The 17,515-nt window shown below is 32.7% G+C and overlaps 1 pseudogene; it reads right to left on the reverse strand.

Annotated features, from left to right (window-relative positions):
- Window positions 1-471: 471 nt before the first annotated feature.
- LOC149552738 (exocyst complex component EXO84B pseudogene) lies at window positions 472-1,982 on the reverse strand (annotated as a pseudogene).
- Between the last annotated feature and the right edge of the window lie 15,533 nt (window positions 1,983-17,515).

A 17,515-nucleotide genomic window follows, 5' to 3' on the forward strand; every position in this document is an offset into this window, starting at 1 on the left:
CGCATGATGATAGGACACAACAAAGGCAACTTGTGAAACCTGGTCTAAATGTTATTTTTACAAGTTGTGTATCTTCCAAACTATCCATTCAATATAAACCCAAAAAATTACATGGAAAACTTCCTCCACGTGAACTTGCCATCATCTTTACAATTAGTACTTGGAGGGAAAATAAGTACATAACTAACTTCTCTCCACTATGCTAGTATACACGTAGTCATGTTCCAACATCCACTCTATATTGAACCTTCAAGAATCCCTTGAAGTTGATGAATCAATAATACAAATGCTTTAGAAAAGGACGTACCATATACCAACATCAAAATGCTTCATGCATGAAAGAAACTTGTGATAACTTCCAAAACATAGTTTTTCATGATCAATATCTCTTACAAACTACAAGGATGATTTGGAAAATGGGTGATTATAGAAACATGTCTCATGAAACCCTCATATAAAATAAAGTAAATATTATGAACTTCCATGTGACCTCACTGAAGACATAAATTATGTAGACATAGATGTTGTGGGACTTGTTGGTTCTCTATCCCTATAACACTTCTTGATCCTCCACTTAATTTAAGAGTGCCATCTTGAGAAATGTCAACAAACCACTCATCCTTAAATAAATTCTATTTGGATCCATCGATGTGTTAGTAAAAACATTTCTAGATCTTGAGATAATGTCTAGATGAGTAGTACCCTTGAGATGCAAATTGCATATCTAGCACAAACTAATACAATCCAAAAGGTCATAAGGCTTAGGTCCATATTCAATTTCCTCCTAGGAAGTCTGATCATTAGAAAGCTAGATTATAATAAATTTAGTGAGTCTCATCAATAGCACAATGATGCCTCTTTATCTACCTAGTAATATTTCAGTAGCAGTGTATGTTAACCTATTCAACTTGGTAAATAGTTCCTATAATATTAGCGATGGAAAAGCATCTTCATGCCATGAGCTACTATCAACATTTTCATCTATATAAATGTACATATTGACACTTAATTATGCATCACTTTATTCAATAAAAATCAAATCTAGAACATGATTTTGGTATAAATTATCATGCAATTTATCAACACTCTATTGTAACCACTTTTACCAATCTCTAAGTTTAGGATAATGTTTCTAATTTTCATCTAATCACTTTCAAGGATCTTCCTTTCCACTAGATTTATTAGGGATGAGTTTGATGAAGCAAGTGGTAGTAACTCATATGCTAGGGTAGATTCATTTCCCAGGAGGGAAATTTGTTTGGTCTCAATCTCAACTTATCTCGATATATTATTTTTTGACACCTCCAAGTTGTCATCCTCTTCAATTTTTGTAGGAAAATCCTTTATTAACAGACTAAAATAGAGTCAAACACCTTTGTGAGACCATCCAAGATTGGTCCTCCCATCACATACTCAAAAGTGGTGCTACATCATAGAAAAACTCCCAAACCATTGAATTAAACCTGTATGCACTTCTTAAAAGCTTCAGATGGAATGGACTTCCACTCATTGAAATGTTTGAAGCTCGATTAAATGGTTAGTTATTAGTAGGTAAATGTGACATCACATAATCATCAAGTACAACAAGAGCAAAAATGTTCTCCTAAATACATTTTACATTGGGATCAAATGCTTGTTCCACACTAGGTCTAAACAACTTTAGGATGACAAGACACATTGCAATGCCCTGAGCTTCCAACAAAGAGAAATGATCACCTAAGGATATATAAACACATCATGTAGTATCTTAAAACCCTCTAAAAATTGTCAAAGATGCAAGTGCATGCCTCTTCACAAGGAGTGCAAATTCTTCAATTTATTTTCTAGCCCACATTACAAGATCTAAGGCATACACTGACCCCTCTCCAAAAACAATTGAATAATTTCTTGCCTCTTGTGCAATAGAAGAAAAAACCAAGTTGCGAAAGAGTTGTAGTATATGCACCACCATAACAAGTGTTAGATGGTCATAAACCTTGCATATTCTACTGATGTCATTAGTGTTATGGTTCCATAATGCATGCCCCATTTTGATTAGAAATGGGGACCCCCTACTTTATTTTTGGCTTTTTGGATCCCTAGTCTGAGCTCCAAGTCCTTTTGAGGTCTTGATTAGTGTCCTAGTTCATGTCCAGGTCCTAAATGAGAAAACCTAGTTGACAAAAATAAGATTTTTTTAGGAAATAGGACTGTTTCAAAAAAAAGAGGCATACTAGAACTCCTCAACTGGTGCGCCAATGTGCCAAATTATATTGAGGGAGAGGAATTCACCCTTGGGTGATGTGCAGCTACACAACAATGCACCTGTGCAACACCCAAAGGTGCTTTGGCCTATAAATCCCCCACTTCCCCCTCTTCTCCTTTGCACTTTCTTCATTATCTCCCTCCAACCCCGCAGCACTATAGCATTACACCCTTTGAGGTGCGCCCAGCTTCTTTCCTCCCTCACCTACAAGGACAACAAATGTTAAAGATAAATTGAGGTGCACAATAGCGCACCTAATTAGGTGTGTTGTTATGCATCTCCCCCTTTGCAAATACATAAGAAAGTTTAAGAAACTTAAAATAAAATTAAAAAAACCTAATTAAGGTGCACATCAACACACCTAACCAGGTGTATTGATGTGCACCTTAAACATTTAGACCCTTTGCACCTAAGTTTAAACATGGGTTGCATATCAGTGCACCCCATGAGGTGTGTTGATCTGCAACACATAATGAAATATATAAAAATAAATAAGAAAGGGGTGCATTAGGCACACCTGTCAAGTGTGCTTGGTGCGCTAATTTTTATTTTGGCATTTAAATAATTTTTTTAGGTCTTTTTAGAGTGGTCTAGGTTATTGGGTTTTTCTCATATCAGTAAAAGGATGTGATTGATCTATTTTCCCTAAATTCCAAGCTAATCGACATGCTTTTTGTGCAAATTCGATGATGTCTTCATCATACTCCCTTGGTGAGAAAATAGCACCACAACAAGTAGTATTCAAGTTTTAGGGCATTCCTACAAAATCATGGTTTTAGGATTAGTACTCAGAGATTAGAGACATAGATTTGGGTCACAAAAATTTGGGAGAGTTCTTAAAGCTATGCAACAAACCAACTGAGAGATCTTAGATTATCTTTGCATTGATCCAATCAGGGCTTGTTAATGCAGCATCACACTCAGTGTCAGTATAGTCCTCAAAACTAATCATGACACTCACAAAGCATTTTGTTCCTAAAGAAAGGGTAGTTAAGAGCATAATAGGAGAGATTGTTCTTAATCTCTGACCGAAGAACATTGAAAAAGTGTTCCATCTCCCCAGGGCAGATCAATTCATTAGACTAACCTATGAGAAAGTGGAGAGATGGTATCAAGAACATATAGACAAGGCTTCTCAGATCATCCAATCTTCATACCTTATAGAGAAGACTCCTTGAGGAAAGAAAATGGGCAAAGTAGACATGACAAGAGGATAAATGAAGGAAGATATTAGATACTTAATCATACTCTTGAGTAGAGTTATGGGTTTTCCAATAGCTGAAAACCTGAATATTTTTATGGTACATTTTATTGAGACAATAAAGAAAGTAGAGATGCCACTGGATTGGGCTTCTACTCTTAGTCAAAATTTGGGTGAGTAGTTGGTGGTGGAAAAGAATAATAGGAAATTTTACATGACATCATACTTGGTGTACTTGTTAGCATGATAGATTATCCAAGGCTCTACAAGAGGGGTAGCATGCAGGATGTAAATGCATGGTTGTATATCGTATATCCTCTATTGGTGAAGAAGAGGCTTTTTGAGCAAAGAAAAGAATATAGAATTGTAAATGATGCTTTCATATTTGCTATAATTCATTTCATAGAAGGGGATTGTGCGAAGAGAATATCAGAGGAGGTAGCTACACAGATATCCCTAATCGGAGTTTATTATATCTAGTTCTGAACATTTACATATTTGAGGGTAGCAAGTACAACTATCAACCCTAAGAAGCTCCCTATGTATCCCAGTGATAGGCTTATTCTCTTGGAGATCTCTCGACAACACTTGTTTGCATATGATAGAGTTAGAAAGAAACACAAAACATGTTGGGTGTGGCCTATGACTAGATGACCTTTTCAAGTGGATTGAAGGCTAGATATCCCTACTTTTGAAAGTGAATGGGATCAATATCCCTTGGAAGAATATAATTCTCCATGGCCATATTTTGACAATATTAGGAGAGTGCAATACTTAGTGAGCAAAACATTTCAACATGAAGAAGCCATTAAATATCACTGGATGAATGTGACAAATGACTACAATGTCCCCATAATGGATTAAATTGTAGGATGACTTTGTACCTGATAGATAAGGCCTTAAAGATAAATATTTCATTGAAGATAGTGCAATAGGACATGGAGGAGTTTCTTGATCCATTATTCAACAAGGATAAGATTGGTGAATGACCTATTATGAATGTCAAGATAGATAGAAAGAAAACTCAAACATCAACCACAGGGAGAGACTTGTCATCAAATTGACATAGGATTGGATCAATAAACCATTCAAACTTGATCCAATTCTTGAGATAGTAATCTTCCATGCACAAGCCCATCAAGCTAGAGGTAGAGGAGCAAATGTCATCATGCCTAACTTTAAAGCTAAGTCACCAGTAAGGCCAGAAATGGTGCACCAACTTGATAGGCCAGTTGGTTATTATTGAGCTCAAAAGGGTAAAGGTAAGGGCAAGAGGAAGAGGAATTATCCTCAACAAGCTAAACCAAAAGAGGGAGAAATTTTGGCACCTCCATAGCAGGGGGAGGAAAACATACAAGGGTTGGAGAATGTAGAGGTTGCACAAGCCGAGGCTGATCCACAAGTGCCACTAGTTGCACAAGGCCAAGGAGAAGTAGAAATTAAGATACAAGAGGTTTCCTTGCCTTGAAAAATAGAGCAAGCCTCCCCCTCTGTGCGCAATAGAAGAAAGATTAAGACTCTAGTAAAGAGGCGACAAAAGATGATCAAGAAAGTAATTTCTTTTCCATCAATCACTGAACCTATCCTAGAAAAGGAAGAAGAAGAGGATGACAAGGATGAAGAGGATAATCTACCTTTGAGTTAGAGGACTTGGTTGGCTAAAGCCATAGAGGAGGAATGAAGGAGAAGTTCTATGGTTACACCACCATCTATTCCTGATGAACCTATTCAGACCACTACATCAAAAGATGAAATGCAATAGTGGATACATGAGAAATATGTGGAGGGCACTAACATCTTTCAAATGTCATATTTTGACTTTATTCCCATAGGTACTAAGTTTCTCAGTGATAAGATTAGAGACACTCCAACCAATCAACTTGAATAGGAGGATTAGCGTCAGATGTGCTCTGAATCACAAGGACCTAAGGTAGTTCCATCATCCCAACTATAGGTCACATTTTGTGTAAACAAGGGATCAGCTACCCCTCTACCTCTTAATACAAAAGTTGAATAGTTTTAGATAGAACATGAAGAAGAGACACAACAAGTATCCACCGATGAAGTGTTAGAAGAGGGATAGGTAAGTGAACAACCTTAGCAAACTTCGCAAGACATAGAGGTGAGAACTATGGACTCCATAAATACAAAGACTACTAGTGTAGATTTCTCACAAAGGGAGAAGACTCTAGAAAGGAGTGATAAGGGGAAGAGTATAGCTGAGAAAACTCCTTCATACTCTAAGGAAAATTCCCTAGTATAGCATATCCCAAGGTGGCTAAGGAAAGAGGTGATAAGAAATAAGAAACATCCATTTATGACTAAGGAAGAGGATAGAATGGAATTAAAAGAAGTTCTAAGGAAACCTAATTCACCTCCAAAGGATGTGCAAGCATTAGCCTTCATTATGAGTGATTAGAATCAAGACCTTTTTGCTCACATAGCTATCCCTCCATAATCAAATGTGGAAGAATTGACTCCAAGGGATTATTAGATTTAGGAAGTTATGCTTGGGAAGGCTACCTTGGAAATTGTGAAGTTCATGGTCACAATGGGGATAAAGGAAGTATTCAAGAGATTAGAGTAGGATGGGGAAAAATTGATAACACTTTAGCAGCAAAAGAATATCCTAAAGGGATATTTGAGTGAATTTTTTGGCTCCTTGGATCCCACTAACCTTGAGGAAACTTTAAATGTAGCAATTTAGAGAAGGCATAGGGGTGGAGTACAATTGGACCCATTTTTGAGAGCTTGTCAGCAATGGTGAGAAAATTTTGAGGAAAAAGATGTATTGATTATTCAAGGAAATCTTAAATTATTACATGTTATGGAGGAGAATATGGAAATTTTGGTAGTAATTTTGAATCAATATTTTGGTTTAATGGATGAAGTACATACATGGGGGAAGACTTGTAGGCATTATGGGCAATCAAAGGCCAAAGGTATCAGATGCTAATGGATGTATATATAACTAAGAAACTAGATAAAATAGATGATTGGATCAAAAGATTGTAGATGGCAATAAAGTAATGGAATCATTACATGTAGAGATTCATAGGCTCAAGGACCAAGCCCAAGAGAAAATTTTGGAAGCTGAGAAACATTATAGTGATGCATGGCTGGACATTTTTGACGATGATGCATGGGAAAATCTAATACCAGTAGAGGTAGTAGTTGAGAAATTTTAGAAAATTTTTGATGAAGTTTCTAATGATGAGGATATCTAATAGGCATTCAAAATGGAAGAAGCTTTATTTAGAGCTTGATACAAAACTTGGGGATTTTGTAGAAACATGTATAGAAGTGGATAATTATAGGTAGAAAGTAAGGAATGAATATAATGCCTTAGATTTACTAGATGTGGCTCAAGCCACTAAGATAATTAAGAAATTCAAGGGTAAGTACCTAGACATAGCTCTAGTATAAAGGGGAACAAAACCCAAAAGCCAAAATTTCAATTTTGACACTTGGTGAAAAGTTTGCATTTTTGCCTCTAGGGTGTGCTATTGTGCCAGGTGTGATGCTACACTTTTTGAAGTAGTATCTTGGAAGATTTTAAAGAATTCAAAGGTGTACCGACAGTTAACTTCCAATTTTTAAATTAGAGCTTTCCATGCATCGAAAACACATTCTGACAACATTTTAACTCCAATACATGCCTAGTGAGGATGGAGCTCCTATTTTTTGGCACTTCTAGACACTCCTACAACAATTGAATTCTCTCTTCTTCTTATTTTCTCATGTTTTATTTGTTTTAAGACATGTGAAGGCTCATGCCTCTAAGTAATGATATAAAAATAGATGGAGTCCTATTAAGCATCAGTTAGAGGGTTAGTTTATACATAATTAGAATTTTTTTATTAATTCAAAAGTATATGATTGCATAAAGATATCTCTCACTCTCAACACAAATTGAGGAGATGATTTCGTATAAATATGGGATTGTAATATGTAATCAAAGCTCCCATTATTTTGCAATAATATATGCTTTTGGTGCTCACATTTGGAGTGTCGTAATTCTTGCCTAATTGTGTTATATTTTTGTGAATGTATGTTCATGGAATGTGATTGAGCAAAAAGTTTTATTGTGTTGTTTCTAGTTGTGTGATCTTTTAATTCTAGTGTTTGCTATAGTTTTACAAATTTTTCTGACGTACTTAATTCGAGAAGAGATCACCATATTGTTCCTACATAGCTTTTCATCTCACATGAGCACACTTTCTATGGCCTTTGTGATTTAATGAAAAGTGAAACATCTTATGGTTATTGAATTCCCATTATCAATTGCATTAGTATAATTAAGGAAGCACTCCTCTTATTTTCATTGGTTACCCAACAATTTCTTCAAAAGCTTAACTCGTAGACTAGTTGTTTCCATGGCTTATGTCCATTATGATTTTACTTTTCCATTATTTTCTTGAATTTCTTGTTACCCTATCTTTGTTATTTTCTTTACTGACCCCTTGTTAAATTATGAATTCATATTAGTTGCATTGTTAGAGTGCATTCATTAAAAAATAGAAAAATACAAACATATAGTTTTTTTGTGTGTTTTATTCCTTTGAAGTAGCAAACAAATTCTACACCTTATCTGAAGTTATCAAAACTAGCAAAGGCCTCCTTGTGAACACTCACATTTATCTTCAACTGAGAAGATTCTAGAAGGTCGCAAGATTAGCCAAAACCTTGGAGTTAATCCCCAAGATTAAATTTTCAAGAGAGGGGTTCGAAATAATTCATATCGTTAAGCATATGCAAAATGACAACTCAATAATTAGTAGTGAGCATTAAGCATAGTAACACTCAGATGCATCCCCCTCATTTTCCCCATGTCTTAGAGATGGGGACCCATCAAGGACTTGTCCCTAGTGGTGCCACCATATTCTACCACATCTACCAAGGATGGGGAGACATTTTGGTGTTGACTATTTACTAATTTGACTATTTATGCTCTATGTTTGATGTTATATATCAATGCAATGTTAATGTATTTACTCTTTTACATCTTTATATCTTATATTACAATACATATTTTCATAACTAGCATTTTAAGTACCATATGTATAGTAGATACACTATACAACCCCCTTGTCCCCCCACCATCCCCAAATTAAGACCTCTCATCTCCCATCCTGGAAACTTGTCCTCCCATTTTTCCATCCTCCATGGTTGTGTAACTATGGAATCAAGCAAAACTATATGTGCACAAACACCATCACCTTCCATATCTAAATTCTTCAAATTATAGTGCTAGTTCCAATTGTTTCACTTTAGAATTGATAATTTTTTTACATATTGTTTGTTCAAAGCCACAATACTTGAGAGTAAATCATTCATTCAATCTACGTTAATGCAATTTCTTAAAAAGGTTTGAACTAAGGTTTAATCCAAAACTCTAGGTGGTTTAAATGGAGCCTACATTAACTTGGAAGATATGATGATATATTAAGTGCTCTATTGAGTCTTTTGGGCCTACTTTTATGGAGAAATTAATTCCTCTAAAAAGATCCTTTTATGTATGAATAATAGAGACTATAATACTACAACCACTCACTTACAAGAGGTTGCCAACATTATGTCGGTGAATGTTAGAGATGACTCCAAGTTTTCACCATCATAGAGAGAGGCTACACAAGCATGCTAAAATGAAATTAAAATAGGATAGGTTAGCATTCCTACTAGTTGATGGTAGGATGAGAATTTATTGGTTTTAGCAAACAAAAAATTCCTTTTATAGATTATTTAATCATAAACTCCATAAATAATGATGTGTCAATTTTTGTTTTTCCCTTTTTGAGAATGCCATGTGGATCGCAAGAAATAAGCCATCTAAAATAGAAACTAAAAGCTTTGAAATGCCTTCAAGTGTTATTAAAAACTTTATAGAAGAAAATGTTCCCATAGGCACAAATTTTCTTTTGCCAAACACCATGTGTGCATATACTTGATAAATAAGAAGTTTATGCATTCAATAGTTTTTGGAATCTATAGTACAATAGGTTTTTATTAATAAAAAATGTGGAAATTAAAAAAATATTTGCATAAAATGTTTTTTTCTAGACTCTACAGTACAATTTGACTTCCTAGGAGTTTTTGAAATACTTGTGCCATTTTTGTAGCATTTTTATCTATTGATATACTCCAATTTCTTACTGTGCTTAGTAGAAATTCATGTATATTATTGAAGTATATGCCTATTGTGTGTAATATGAACAAGAAATATGAATAAATCATAAAGAAATGATAATGAGGTTAATTCAAAAGTTTAGAACAAAAACAAAGTAGAAAGTTGCACATTGTATGATAATTTTGAAAGGGTGCCAGCTCAATGGAAGAGCACCTTCTTTACAAGCAAGAATATGGTGGTTCAATTCCATCATGCCCTATTATAACCAAATACACTATTAAATACATGAATAAATATAATACTAAATATGTGATTAAATATACTATTAAATATATGACCAAATACACTATTAAATATGCTATAGAATATACTACTAAATATGTGACTAAATATACTACAGATACAACCAAATATGCTACTAAATATGCCACTAAATATGTGACTAAATCAACTATCAAATATATAACTAAATATGTGATGAAATATACTATTAAATATACGACTAAATATGTGACTAAATCAACAATCAAAATCAATGACCAAATAAGTGACTAAAATTATTTAGTAGTAAATTTAGTATCATTATAAATAACTAGATATTGACTATTATTAGTCACCTAACTTATTTTAGTCACTTATATACAATTTAAAGTAATTTTTTTGGTCATTTTTTTTTTTGTACTAGTGAGTCTTTCTACAGGAGAATTTTTTTTCTCTATAATCAACTCCTTCTTCTTGAGCATATCTTTTGCATACCAGTCTTACCTTATTTCTTGTTACTTCACCATTCTCATTGAGTTAATTTACGAAAATCCACTATGTTCTGATGACATTTTTTTTCTTAAGTCCAAGTATTGTGCTTCTCAATCTTTTCAACTTCTCATTCATTGCTTGAGTCCAATCTTCATTGCCTAGAGCATCATTCATTATTTGGACTCAAATTCACAAAGTAAGCTGCATGTGTCGTAATTGATTTTTCTTCTTGTCATAACACTTGATTCAACATCACCAATGATTTGTTTAGATTTGTGATGTCTTCTCACATACTTTGCTAGCACAAGTAGTTTCCTACTTTGTTCTTCTACATGTTCATCTTGGAATTTAATCTAAGGCTTATTTGCTCTTCCTTGTTTAGGTTCTGGTCCAACCTTTGCATGCTCAACATTTTCTATCCGATGTTCAACATTTCTTGTCTAAAACTCAACATCTTCTCTCTACTTCTTGGCACCCCCTCTCTATTGGTCAACAATTTGTTGCTCTATAACATTTCCCATCTGCTAAGAGACTGCAACCTAATTTTCTTATTCATTAGGAGTGCTTGGAGCATCATCATAAACATAGATGAATTTACTATAGTCTTTAGGTTCTTCTTTGCATACAGTGTCACTTCTCTATGAAAACTCATCAATTTTCACATTTGCACTTTCCACAACTTTATTATTGTTAGAATTTAAATACTTATAAGATTTTATTTTAGTGGAATATCTTAGGAATATACCTTCATCACTCTTGGCATCAAGTTTTCCATTCCTATTATTTTTAAGTATATCTCATGTACTTCCAAAGATTTTGATATATTTGAAATTAGAAGCATACCCATCCCATAGTTCAAAACTTGTAGCATTTGTACCTTTCTTGACTTGTACACTATTCAGGGTATAGATAATAGTACTAACAACTTCTCTCCAATATTTCTTTGATATACTATTTTCCATCATTAATACCCTTACACAGTCCATTATTGATTTGTTTCTCCTTTTAGCTAATCCATTCTGAGGAGGGGTCCTTGGCACTGACATCTACCTTTTATTTCCTCTATCACTGCAAAATGTATTAAACTCATTTAAAATGAACTCACCACCTGCGTCAAATCTCAATTACTTCACACTCTTCCCCATTTCTTTTTCAAATCTAGCTAAATACCACTTGAATAACTAAAAGCATCACATTTAACTTTAAGAAACATTATTGTCATCATCCTAGAGTAATCATCAATAAAATAGAATGAAATATGTATCTCCACAATAGCTTTAAACATCAATAGTTCCACATAGGTCAGTATGAACTAGTTATAAAATATCATTAGAAGTGTTTTCTTTTCTCTTAAAACAAGACTTGGTCATTTTTCACAATTGACATTGTTTACACATAGCATTGGTAGGCTTCTTTAGTTTAGGCAATCCTCTTAATTTCTTCATTTTACTTATATCCACCAAATTGTAAAATTTTATATGACATAACCTCTTGTGACATAACCAAACATCTTCTTGTGTAAACAAACATGTCTCATTAGATGAATCTAGATAGAACAAGTTACCTCTTTTCTGATCACCACTTCCAACTAGCTTACCATCAATGTCATCTATCTTGGCCTTCCTATTATAAAATTCAACTATATAACCTGATTTGTTTAGTTGTGAAACACTCAAAAAATTATAGTTAAGTTCTTCAACCTAATAAACATTGTCATGTTTTATCTTGTCAAAAAATTGAATAGTTCCTTTACCTTTTACAACACAAGGAATATCATTACCAAAGTTAACTCATCCACCTTTGTATGGACCAATGTTATCAATTTTTTATTTATCACCAGTCATGTGATTTGAACATCCACTATTAATTATCCATCTATCACTTTTTTTTACATATGAAATCAATGCAATTTTCTCATCTTCATAAGAATCTTCTTTCATAGAAACATAGATAACTTCATCATCATTACTTTTAGATTCATTATCAATTTCTTCTTTAACAATATAACAATATTTCTTACCTTTTTCATCCTTTTTTCTCTTGAAGTCTTTGTCATCTCTTCTTCCTTTGTACTTGTTTTTCATCATTTCATCCTTATCCTCTCCATTAGGACACCTAGCAACAATATGACCTACTTTTTTGCATGAAAAAATAATAATAGGTAGTTTACCTTTGCATTTATCTTTTCCTCTCCCAAATTACTTTGCAATAAGGGCTTCAAGTTCATCAATCTCATCATCAAAACTATCACTTTCACTTTTCACATGTTTTCCTTTTCTTTTGCTAAGAACCAATTGTGACTTAATGGTAGATTCAATAGTAGCAAGTCTGTAGTTATCAAAGTTAGACATTTCAAAGGTAGTAAGTCTACCAATTACACCTTCCAAGGTTAGTGTTACCTAGTGTGCATCTCAATTCTTATATTGTAGTAATTCTAATGGCATAAATAGGGATTAGTGTCCTTAATACATTACTTATCACAATTTCATCTTTGATTTCTCCATTTTCACCATGAATAACATTAACAACTTCTTTAACTCTTATGTAGTATTGTACTATATTCTCACCTTCCATCATTCTAATGTCATCAATTTACCTCTTAGGCTCTCTAATTATGCTCTCAAGACATTATCATCACCTCCATATATGGTCTTCAGTTTGTCTCACATTTTCTTTGCACTATCACAATCTTTCAAGTCATCAAACTTGACATAGCTAAGGGATGAGGAAATCTCCAACATTGCTTGATTATGTTCTTTTGTTTTCTTTAGTTGATCAATTATTAGAGGAGTAGTTGTTACCTTCATATAATAATTGTCCACAAAGTTGATAGAAACATCACTAATACTAGATATATGTAGCCTCATCAAGGTTTTCCATGCAAGAAAGTTCTCCTTGTTCAGCTTAGGTACTTCTCTCTTGTGATTCATGATATTTTGCTTTAAGTACCTTTAAAATTTTTTCTATAAGCAAAGAGCTCTGGCACCAATTGTTATAAATGTTTATAATAGTTGCAAGAATGGGGGGGGATGAATTATTAAGTACCATGTTTGAAAAAACATAAACACTCACTATTATGCATTCCTATTTTTTTTCAGTCTCTACTATTACTTAGTCTTTACTATAAACCAAAATTACTATTCCAAATATAACATATTTTGTTGAATATAAAATGTAAATGATATAAAGCATTCAACACATGTTTGACACTAGGAATTTATGTGGAAACCTGATTTGGGAGAAAGCATGAGCAACATGCCACCACTTTTTCACTCTTTCATAGTAAGCTCTATTAAGAGCCAACCCTATTAAAGGCTACAATGAACAATGTTAAATGTGACTTGGTTAGAGGATTTAATCACCCTATTCAAAGTGGCCTTGTCAAAGGGCTTTGATCATTCCATTTAGAATGTCACCTTGTGAAAGGATCTATATAGTCTATTAAGTCCTTCAAATGATTGTTAGGTCAACCTCTATTAAAAGGACTTAATACAAACTATTTACAATGATTAGAAAGAAAAAAATAGGGTTTCAATCTATATGATTAGAACTCACTTTGGAAGTTCACATCTATATTCAATTCAAGTGTTGATTCAATGATAAGCTCTCTACTATAATCTCTATTCTTGATTTTCTTAGCAACCCTTAAAGCAACCAATCTTCCCCCTTCAACAATACTTAAGCCTTCTTGCTCAAATTTCACTTGTCACTATAAGCAACATCTAAATAACTAATCTCCTTTAGCTTCACATTCACTCTCACTCATGTGCCTTTGATCCACCTTTCTCTGTATGCCTCTTACTCATATACACATACTTTCATACTAACATTCACAGCTCTTGGTTTGGCTCTGTACCTATTTAAATAGGTAATTCTTTCTTTATCATTTTCCATGATCATGATAGATCTTAGGGTTTACAATCAAATTCAACACAATTCATTGTATTGTCCATCTTCCTGATATTTCTCTAAAAAATTCTCTGGAATCTATCTATTAAGTCTTTACTTAATCCTCACCTTAAATTTAATGATCTAACTCATCAATCTTAACTTCAACATAGTTTACGGGTAAAAGCATAGATCTGTGTCACCGTTTGTGATACAAAAACCTATTTTGGTCAAATCTCATTTCTCTATCAAAACTCAATTTAAAAAAAAAACTAAAAATACCCTTTTATAGATTTCAAATTCAATATCATCATTATATAAATTTTTGAGTGTTTTGATTAGTTATAATATGCTATAATCTAAATATATTATAAGTCGATATTTTAACATTTCAGAAGATGCTCTCTCAAAAAATGAAAAAAAATAGTAAATCATATCAAAAATTTAAAAAAAAAATATTTATCACTAGAGGAGAGAATCCTCTTCATGAATATGTAATTTTTTTTCAAGAAGGTATAGATTTGATAGGGAAGTTTTAATGGGAGGAAAAAACTGTTGGATTCTGACAAGGTCGAACTTGAGTACTTATAACAAAGAAAATATACATCAAAAATAATTATTTCTTTTTTTGTGCACTAGCTATACATGTCATCTATAAAATATTTTCAAATCATAACAAAAAAAAATGATTTGCACATACTTGTTTGACGGGAACTACATCTTATATTTTTACAGTTAAAAAAGGGACTTCAAAATAAAATAAAATGAATAAATTCTTAGTCAAAAAAATAATAAAAATTATAGGCATAAAACTCATATAATTCTACACATTTCATCAATTTACATCATCTTCATATTTTAAACGCAAATACCATTTTTTTTGTCATTAATGTTGAACTGTCACATTCTGATATCACTTTTCTTTATAAAAGGTGACATAGGTTTGTGCTTTTACCCTTACATCTCCCAAGAAATCAACTAAATTGGTTGGAAATCATGATTTCCTCAAATTCATCTTCAACGGTGTTACTTGGCAATCACTAAGTTCTGACACTCGATCATCACTTAACACTTAGTTGCTAGAAATCTTTCTGGATTGACATCAACTAGCTTACTCAATCAATATAGATGCTCATTCAACACTAGATTTTCTCACCATTAATTATGGCTCAGTTGACACTAGCATCATTTAGGATTCCTTAACCATTTACTCTATTGCTCAGCTTGGCTTAAATTTCTTGACACAAACAATTACTTTGCCTCATCAAATTCTAACTAATCAAATTTCCATTTTAGCTTCCTTTTCATAACTTAACCTTTTGTCTAGGTGCTATTGTTATGAGAAATTTCTCAAATCCTCTTCATCAATAAGATAGATATGACATTTAGATTTGGTAGCAATTTGTCTTATCATTAGATTTGACATCAATTACAAAAAAAAAACTATTCCAATTGTAAGTTTCCAACATATGGATGATAAATAAAGAGTTTCTAAAATATGTCTTTCATCTAGATCAATTATAGGTAATGATAATGAGGAAAGTAGTCCATCACCTACATCTATTTCTTAACAAAGTTATATTCTAATTGATCCTAAAAAATTAGCTTAAGGTGATAACATTATTTGTGGAGAAGATCTTCCTATAATTTCTCCATCTATCACTAAAGAGGGTAGTTTTGATGATGATACAAAAGCTTCAATGGCTATTGGACAAGAATTTTTTATTACAACACATGGTGATAAACATAAAATTATGTTGGAACCCATGTAGATACTAACAAGTCCTCCAAAGGATGGAACCTTTAGTTGTGAAAATGCCAGTGAATCTCTCATGAATGATGAAATTGATATTGATAGAATCCTAAAGGATCTGGCCCCAAAGGAAGGAGGTCAATAATGTGATAATATTTTTCAGCCTACCATAAAATCAGAATACGAAACTCTAAAACACTATAAATTCAATAAAGAAAGAAATGAAGAAATATGCAACCTAGTGAATGAATTTGATACAAGTACTAATTATTCATGATCTCATTATTCTTATAACAAATGTCATTGCTTTAAAAATTAAAATGATGAATTCTACTATGGTCAAGGTGTCTACATTAATTCTTTAGTTGGAGACAAGTGCATCCTTGCAGACTATTCCCAAGTTCATATTCAAGATCATGACTCAATATTTGTACAAAATTCAAGTTTATTCATGCCATGAATTATAGAGGGATATTCCAATTAATTGGTTGATATCTTTCACTCCAAACTATCAGAAAGATCTTCCAACAAAATAATTTCATTGAAGAGTTGCCAAATTTTTTGACCAATGGTATGCAAGATGAAACCAATGTGATTCAAGAGATTTTATGAATCTATGATGAGATATGGTTTTTTGGTCCAATGCTAACAAATTTTTCATATCCTATATGTGACTATGTAGTAAACCTCTTAAGCATACATGCATTGGAAAATCATTCACTTCTATTTAGCAAAGGTTCCTACATCTCCTAACCAAAAAATAGATTTGTATGATCATTAGAAAGTCTCATGCCTTGTATATAATGTAAGTAGTTGGAGTTTTTTTTGTGTGAATCATTTTTTATGTGTGTTAATGTTTCTCCAATCAGTCTCTTTTGTTGACTCATATTTATGTGACTCTATTTCCCATGTTGGATAATGCATTGATCCTTAATCCCATGAAAGACATATTTCAAGAAGCCATTGTATAGTTTTAACTATGTTTACTAAATTTACTTGTGGAAATTTTCTCGCACAATGGATTTCTAACATAAACATAATGTTAAGGTAATGTTACTGAAAGTGTTTATTTCCATTTAACTTTCTAAGTTATTATCTCATGCTATATGTCTCTTTCATTTCCAACACTTTTTCAAGTAATGCAACATATATAAGCTGATTTTATAATAACCAAAACATTTCATGACATATAGATGAATATGTAAACTGATTTTAAAAATTATAATATAACTGGCTGAATATTTGAGTAACTAGATTGTTCATTTCACATTATAAGTGAAGCACATAATTAGAAGAAACTATTGTAGAAATTGGTTGTTTTTAGTGTTTATGAATTATATTTACAAGTGATAAAGTTACATATCTTTCATTTGGGGTGCACAAATAATGGATCCAAACAATTGATTGACTTGGATAGTGCAAATGTTGAAGCCAAAAAAATTGTTACTCTATGATAGATATCCATACAAAATATCAATTTCATTAAATAAAAAACCAAGAAAGTTTGAAATGCATGCTAAAGAGATGTAAAATATCAATATTAAGGAG

This window comes from Cupressus sempervirens, chromosome 6 (genome assembly GCF_028749045.1).
Source record: "Cupressus sempervirens isolate cs-2001-9-10 chromosome 6, ASM2874904v1, whole genome shotgun sequence".
NCBI classification, from domain to species: Eukaryota; Viridiplantae; Streptophyta; class Pinopsida; order Cupressales; family Cupressaceae; genus Cupressus; species Cupressus sempervirens.